We start from the raw sequence: 8,683 nt of genomic DNA, 5'->3' as shown, positions 1-8,683 counted from the left end.
AAATTCGCAATTTTATGCAAGATTTCAGGTTTTTAGTATTTAATTTAAACTGATAGAGCTTTAAAGAAGGTGCAATTTCAATGAGATTATTTGCATCTCCATTAATTATAAAAAGTGAGGAGGTTTCCGGCATTTAGCAAACTGGAATTGATTGATTTGCATAATGATATTGAACTAAAAAGTTTGTTCAGCAACATTTTGATAATTGACTTTTATTCGAGAAATCCAGAGAACCGATATTCGAATCTAGTCTATAATGCAAAGAAAAATTAGCAATGTTTGGATCAACATATGTCTGCGAATCGAAATTTAGTAAACACTTGTATAAGTTTTTGAGATCCTCAAAAGTGTTGGAATTATTTTTATGGCATTATCAGGCAATGTGCGTTGTCAAGACTTTGTTTACATGTTCAGGGGATTGGGAGTGCAGCCTGAAACTCTGCGGATGTTTGTTGTTGTTGCATAACCCCGGTCTAACACCAGGGAATGAGACCAGTAACTCTGCGTATGTTTCTGTGGGTGGGGAAAAGACAAGATTTTCGTTTGAATTTGAACAAATCGTGAGAATTTTGATGGTGAGACCGCATCGAGAGACGCTGTCAAAAGTCTTAGTTATGTTGATCGAAGCTAGGACTTTTTGTTTTTAAGATCTTTTTGTTGTTAAGTGAGTAGTTGTTGAATACAGTGGTTTGAACCATTTTGGGTGTAGGAGGTTGGTAAGTAATTAGACTCGTGAAAGGATTAGTCTTTCGAGTACTTTAGGTATCGTGCACAAAAGAGAGCCAGTCGGTTTTTTGGGTTTGATCATCAAATGATACGTGATTTCTTCAAGAGAGACAGAATTTTGTTTTTTGCATGTTTTCTGGAGCAGTCTCAATTAAGTCATAAATGACCTTGGTTATGGGTGTGTCATAAATGACCTTCCAGGAGATGAAAGAGGCCAGTATATGAGTACACAGTGAGATGTCTGGAGAGAAAACTGCGCAGCCTTTTTTTGACGGGGTTCTGGTGTGAGATGAGAGATTGTTGATCATGCATGAGAGATTCTTTTCAGCAGTTTTGTGGGCAATTTCATTTATGATTACTTACAGGATGCGTAGTAGGATATTCCTGGCGGTTCTAGGATTTTTTTAATGTCTCTAAAAAGGAGAACGACGAATTTGGTCTATAAAAAGTCCTTGTGAGCAGCCACCGACATCACAGAAGACATCTGATCCGACAGACAGTTCTTGATATTTAAGGAATTCTTTGCGGATAAATCAGTGGGTCTAGAAATGACAATTGCTCGGCTTGCAGAAAAAATTGACGAGCTTGAGATGAGATTTCAACGACATTTTCCGGCCTTGGAGGCTTATTTTAATTCCATTCTGTAGTTGGTCTCATTTTTATTTCTTTTTTCCTCGATTTTGTGTCAATTGATTTATTTTAGTGTTCTCATACTAATAATTGCTGTAAAGATTTTCAAACTGTTAGATTTCTGAGAAAATCACTCACTTAGTCGGTAGAAAATAACATTTACTGCACCTTCTTGAAGGTTTAAAGAGCCAGATAAGAGAAAGTAAAGAGAAAACTTCATGGCGTGTATTCCTTGTTATTTCTGATTGCTAAGTAATAATTAGTCAATAAAATGTGTTTCATTGTCATTTCAGTCAATTAAAGTAATCGATTTTTCGATTATTATCAAAAAAAATTTTGATAAAGGCTAACCCTTAATTTCTATTTTATAAACTACTTTTACATTATGTCTGTACTTAGATTAATAAATATACGGAAATGATCTATTCAAACAAACTAACAATAACTGCTCAGAGATAGACTAAACACAACATGACAAGAACAAACGTGTACATTCAACAATACAATAAAAAATAAAACCCAAAAAATATGAAACCAAGTGATCAAAAACTTAAAAATTAATTTAAGAGTAGTTTTCTAACGCCTTTTTGACTTTGTCGACAGTAGCACCAATAATGGTTTTCTCCTTGTCTTTACCCTTAAAGATAATGACCGTCGGAATGCTTGTTATCTGAGTTTTCAAATTCCAATTATAGATATAAAACCTCATATGTTTCTGCCAAAGCAGAAAAATTATCAATGTCAATCTTGGCCACGTCAAAAAATGAATTATTCCGATGATACTCCTCAAAGACAGGACTAAACTGCCTGCAGGGACCACACCAACTAATTAGAGTAATTAATTAGTCCTAATATACGGTGCGGTAAAATAGAGGATTTTTATGTTTGGAGTTTCTTTTGCCAACATGGTAGATACTTGGTTCCCATCGGTAATTGAGTTGAAACAGCCAGACATTGACAATCTTCTTATTAACTAAAATAGTTTAAGTTTAGGTTTATTTTGTTTAAATTAAAACATTGCGAGAAAGCAAGTTCTTCCTAAATTAAATCATTATATCGGCATGCGTATACATTAAAATGTCGACGTGTAAAATGGTAATTTATTTAAATAATATTTGATAGAAATAATATTTAATTAAACTTAAATGCATTTTCTTAACTATAGAATTTATATCCTTTATAAGTTTTAAAACGGTTAGTTTTTTAAGTGGAAGACCAAATAACAGACATAGATTAAAAATATAGTAATAAAATAATTTTAACCGAATAATTGTCAATTTCATATTTCGCCTTTCTACTTTTACTGCAGAACAGATTTTTTATGACAAAATTTTGTATTTCATTATATTTAAATACTTGAAGTTAGAATTATTATTATTTTTTGCACTAACGGAATATCGGATGCTAATTAATTTTTTCCTTGAATCGAGAAATTTTTATGATAAATACTTTATTTATAAAAAAAATTTGTTAAATCAATTTGTAATTTGTTTTATTAGTTTTATTTTATTTATTCCAGAAATGTAGAATGGGTTGACTTAATTGTCAGGCTTTTGACTCATAAGATTGTTACTGAGATGCTCTAAAAAGTTAAAAGGTCTTTTTCCGAGTGCGTATGGAAACAATTACAACAAACTCTTTCAAGAGTGCAGCCACATTGGCGATACATTGAGTCTAAGGAATCTTTCGATACATCTCATTTAGCTTTCATTGAAATTAACTTAAGTAAACTGACAAAAGGATATGGAGAGAAGTGCATTCACATATGAAGTAAATTTCATTTGAATGTAACTTAATTAACAAACATCAAACGACTTGATTAATACAAGATTCCTCCACTTGAAATCGAACTCGGGCCATCTACGTGAGAGGCTGATATCTCTATCACTGGAACATAGAGAACTAATTATGAGTCTAAATTGAAAGATAATTTGACTAATTAATTTTTCTTCCTGAACTTCTTTTGTTGATCTCTTCTGTAAACATCTGAAATTATTAATTTCTCTTTATTATTTTAGATATCGCTATTTTCCGCAAACTAACATATTGTCAAAACAAAAATGAGTAGCGCTTCACGATTTTCTTTAAAAATTCACGGAAAATGGTTAACCAGACCTAGCAGTTTTAGACCTAAACTGCCTTAGTCTATTCATTAATTATTTGTCATATTCTTGCTAACCAAACTATTTTTAGCAATAAAATTTATTAAAAATGTTAATTAAAATTTTTGATTTAGTATCTGGTTTATTTAGAAGGCCAGTATCGCCATTCTTAAAAGTAACTGTCTTTTGATCCGTGAAGCTACATTAAAATAGAATATATTTTTGTGTTAATTTTTTTCCTTCTAAATGTATTTGCTCATAAAAGACTAAAATTGCATTCCGGCATCAGACAGCTTTCTGAAAATAAAATCATGTTTGATACAATTTTTTTACAATTTCGGTTTGTAGAATAATCGGAAGAATTAATTATGCAAAAGATTCTATTCAGGATTTGGCAAATCTCATATTGTAGATTTGCTAACGGCACCTTCTACTATACCGAATTTAGAAAGAGTCAATTAAAACAAGTATCTGTTGATTATATTCAAAAATAAATAATTTACAATAACCCAGGAATAATTTTAATTTTGTGCAAGATATCGCCTTTAATTGACGAGATCTACGATGTATCGGTCCATAAGCAATAATAGGTGTAAATACAGGTTTAGTCGCAAGTTTAGAATAAACTTGTTAAAATTAATAATTAACCTGAAAATCAAGGCATTTAGAGATTACAGTAGCAACCTCGCTATGTCTTGCATCATAAATCGTAAGTGACAGTAAACTATATAATTTATTACGTCCAAAGAGATTCAAATTGTGTTGAGTTTAATTTCAATCAGCAAATATCAAACTTTCTAGTATTTTATCTTCAATTCAGCTTTCTCAATACAAGAGAATCGGAACTCTCAACCATTTTAGTAATGTAGATTGCGAATTCTTTGAAACTAAAACTTTCGGCATATCGTTGATTTTTGTTCTATTATCAATTGCAATGTGCTAATATATCAATTTCTGATTAACCTGGAAATCAGAATAACGAGATAATGGACGAGATTTCTCTCCATTTGTACTTGGCACAGAAAACAACTTAAATTCCTTCAGAAAACTCTCTTTAGCAGTAAGACAACCTGCACGTATCGTCATCTACGTGGTTGAAGTATGGGAATAACTCTCCTTCAGCAGAAGGGTTATTCTTATACTTTCAAGACAAAATTTTTTTAATAGTTAACGGAAACATTGTAACCACTTTAAAAGTAAGGCAATGACCGTTAATCATTTAACCACAAATATGCTGTAACATGATTACACATGAAGGCATAACGAGGTGCTGAGGTCCCTTCATCTCTGGACTGTAATAAGTATTGTTAGAGGGGGTCCAGAAAGTTGCGAACCAATAGAGTTTAATTTGTGTCTGAGAACTCGAAGGTATAAATTTAAATTGTTGTCCAGCACAAAAACACGATATTGTGGGCCCCGATAAGGTGACTGAGGAAATTTTTATTGTTGAAATGGGTATCACGTGTCTAGATCGTTTGCAGACAGTAAAAGTGAAGAAGGAAGTATGATCTCTTCCACCGGGAATCGAACCCGGACCATCCACGTGAGATGACCTTCTTGCAAACGAGCTAGGGCTGATACACCAGTGTAAAGATGTAATTCTGAGATCAAGTTGAGTGAAATTACAAAATGAGATTGAGGTAGGAATTCATTCTGCATTTACATATTAAGTAAAATTTAAGAGTAAAACACTTACAACTTTTTTAAATAAAATATTCCTCCACCGGTAATCGAACCCGGACCATCCACGTGAGAGGCGGATATCCTAGCCATTGGACCATAGAGGATTATTTATAATAATTTATACTCATGACAATTTACTGATATTCGTTTCTCCAGCATATTTAATAGATGGGCGCGTAGTTCCCATTTTCGTCACGTCTCATTACCGTCCATCTAGATTTGTGCCGAGCAGAGTGTTCAAAAGCCATGTTGCATAAGAAAAGCCCGAGCGTATTGTAGAAATTAGGCAATATGGTTTACGGCAGGTTTTTATATTCTTTAACGTTGTCTAATAAAGGTTTCTGTACTACGACGTGTGCCTGACTTTGCGTTCCAATCGCCAAGTCTATACGTTGATGATTAATAGACTTCTTTACTGATCGTGCTCAATCTTATCAAGGCGAGTTTGGCGAGTTAGGCGACAACTCGCCTAAATTTATTTGGCGACAAGAGGTAGCAAACTTTTACTACACCGGAACTATTTGTATAATACAGATAGAAAAATTGTATTCTAAAAAACAATTTATTGCTGACCCATCTTATGACCTCAGTTTTTGGAGTTATTTTCATCGGGTATTAAAGTCAATGCCTAGGACAACCAATTCATTGGAATGGCACCCAAATTTGGCAGCTTTTGTCAATGTTTTGGCCAGCGAAAAACAAAGACTTTTTGTGAAAATGACACAAATTAAGTCAGGAAGGTATCTTGAAGTGTCTGCAACAGACTGCAAAAAGGAACTTGAACTGAGAATAGCATGTGAAAATTTTTATGAATTTGAAGTAGATTGCTATTTTTAGCTAATTAATGGTTTGATTTGCTTTAAAAGTTCAGAATAATAAGTAATTTTTTTAATTTTATTCTATTTACCCTTAAAATATTTTTCTTTGTAGACGAGTTGTCGCTTAACGTTTTCTGTCCCTTAGTCATAGCGGTTTCAGAGAAAGACGTCCAACCGCAGACCAAAAACCGTCTCTCCATTAGCCAAGACCTGCTAATAAATGTTTTTCTGAACTCCTTAAACAAAGATTATATCAATGATAAAAATGTTGCCGACAAAACGTTTTTTACAGGCAAGAACTCAGAGGTTAGTACTCCCACATAATAAAAACGAGGCAGTCTAATAGTCTTCCAAACTGTACTGGATATGATTATGAATTGAAGTTCTTTTGGTTTTTAAAATTGTTTACTAATATATGTGATCTCTCTTATTTAATAAAAATTTGAAAAATGATTTTTGAACAAAAGTAAGCCGAAAGTGCAAATAAAAGTAGATAAACAAAAATGTGTATTTTGGAATTTCGATTTTATTAATTCATTTTTGTTATTAAATTTACTTTTATAATTAATGGATTTATAAATCATTTATAAATAGATCTTAAAAGCATGTGCTAATTTTGTTTTCTTGTGTCTCTATTTTTAGTTGTACATTTCTGTAATATTATATTTTTTTCTTTGGGTTATGATGATTTTATGGTCCGTGTTTATGAATTGTGATTATTATCCATATCTGAACTCTAGAAAATAACAATTTTGTTAAGGTTGTAGGTTATATACTGTCTTTAAATTCATATTCTAAATAGTATCCTTTAGAGGCCTTTGTATGTAATTCTACCCAATACGTGGGTATCAGGTCATTATATTACTCAACGGTATACTATGATTTTCAACATTTTATACTATTTTTATATGTTTTATTTCTATTATTATTATTAACTCCAATCGGATGTAAACTAACTAATGTTTTCTTCCAACATTATCTTTATATTTCTATGACCCGATTTAAATATTTTAGACTATGAAAGATTTTAAAAAAGAATTAATACTTGTGTTTCCAACAAGAGAGTGGCTCGTCTGAATAAGAAATTTTTTTTTTAATTTTAGCAATTTAACCGATGCATAATTGATAGAAGATGGAAGGGCTAAAACGTTGTACAATTTGAACATAGATTAATTGTTTTTCCTGTCCAGATACTACAATTTAAAAAATGTTAAAATCAATCATTCTGAAAATTTAACACAACGAAATTAATTATTTTTCAAGAATTTACTTTACAAAAATTTACAGTAGATAAAATAATTGTCGTTCACAATTAAAGTTTTTTAAAAATAAGAAAACTATCGGGATAAGTTTAAAATAGTGTTAGGATATGTTATAAATGCAATGCAGTTAACATTTATGTAGAGTTCGTTTTTCATGAATCCCAAATTAATTATTAGGAAAAAGCAGCTTTTATCGGTAGTTTTCATTACTGATAATGCATGAATACATCATAATTTGGGTGTAAGGGAATTTATCAGTTTTAATTATTTTATTTTTTCTTCCCCCTTATTCACCCTTCCTCAGTTCCATCGAAAATATTTTCTCTGTTTGGAAAAATTTAGTTATAAGAGCTGAAGCTCAAAATGAAACGCAATTAAAGAACTTAATTTCCGAAAAAATTACTGAAATAAAAAAAAAAAATAAATTGATTTTATAGAACTGAGGAATATTGTATAAGGGGAGAAAAAAATAAAAATAATAAAACTGATAAATTCCCTTACACCCAATTATGTTTATTCATGATTATCATTAATGAAACTACCGATAAAAAGCTTTTTCCTATAATCAATTGGGATTAATGAAAAACGAACTCTACATAAATTTTACTGCATTGCATTTTAAAATATCCTAACACTATTTTAAACTTATCCCGATAGTTTTCTTATTTTAAAAACTTTAATTGTGAACGACAATTATTTTATCTACTGTAAATTTTTGTAAAGTAAATTCTTGAAAAATAATTAATTTCGTTGTGTTAAATTTTCAGAATGATTGATTTTAACATTTTTTAAATTGTAGTATCTGGACAGGAAAAACAATTAATCTATGTTCAAATTGTACACCGTTTTAGCCCTTCCATCTTCTATCAATTATGCATCGGTTAAATTGCTAGAATTAAAAAAAATTTTCTTATTTAGACGAGCCGCTTTCTTGTTGGAAACACAAGTATTAATTCTTTTTTAAAATCTTTCATAGTCTAAAAATATTTTAACGGTCGGGTCATCAGAAGATCATGCAAGGAGAGTACGGCTGTTGTTGGAAGCAGGGATCACCTAATTAGTTAGTTCTGACCTATCTTTCTCGGTGATCTTGGAGTTAATAAATAATAATAGAAATAAAACATATAAAAATAGTATAAAATGTTTAAAATCATAGTATACCGTTGAGTAATATAATGACCTAATACCCACGTATTGGGTAGAATTACATAAAAAGGCCTCTAAGGATACTATTTAGAATATGAATTTTAAAGACATATATAACCTACAACCTTACCAAATTGTTATTTTCTAAATTCAGATATGGATAATAATCACAATTCATAACACGGACCATAAAATCATCATAACCAAGAAAAAAATATAATATTACAAAAATGTACAACTAAAAATAAACACAAGAAAACAAAAATTAGCACACGCTTTTTAAGATCTATTCATAAATGATTTATAAATCCATTAA

General features: G+C 30.8%; 1 long non-coding RNA gene and 1 other non-coding gene across 3 annotated transcripts; both read right to left on the bottom strand.

The window, feature by feature from the left end:
- Positions 1–1,883: 1,883 nt before the first annotated feature.
- Positions 1,884–2,441, bottom strand: LOC115230964. 2 transcript variants are annotated; one of them, XR_003883474.1, is made up of 4 exons: positions 2,428–2,441; positions 2,214–2,329; positions 2,061–2,181; positions 1,884–2,026 (listed from the first exon to the last, which is right to left on the bottom strand). It is a non-coding gene; the product is annotated as an uncharacterized LOC115230964 (long non-coding RNA). The 2 variants fall into 2 exon arrangements; XR_003883473.1 differs by lacking the exon at positions 2,428–2,441 and adding an exon at positions 2,373–2,395.
- Positions 2,442–5,173: 2,732 nt separating this feature from the next.
- On the bottom strand, positions 5,174–5,245 carry Trnae-cuc. The gene has a single exon. It is a non-coding gene; the product is annotated as a tRNA-Glu (tRNA).
- Positions 5,246–8,683: the final 3,438 nt, after the last annotated feature.

The sequence above is a fragment of the Octopus sinensis genome, unplaced genomic scaffold (assembly GCF_006345805.1).
Source record: "Octopus sinensis unplaced genomic scaffold, ASM634580v1 Contig16930, whole genome shotgun sequence".
NCBI lineage: Eukaryota > Metazoa > Mollusca > Cephalopoda > Octopoda > Octopodidae > Octopus > Octopus sinensis.
This window is presented reverse-complemented; position numbering and strand designations above follow the sequence as displayed.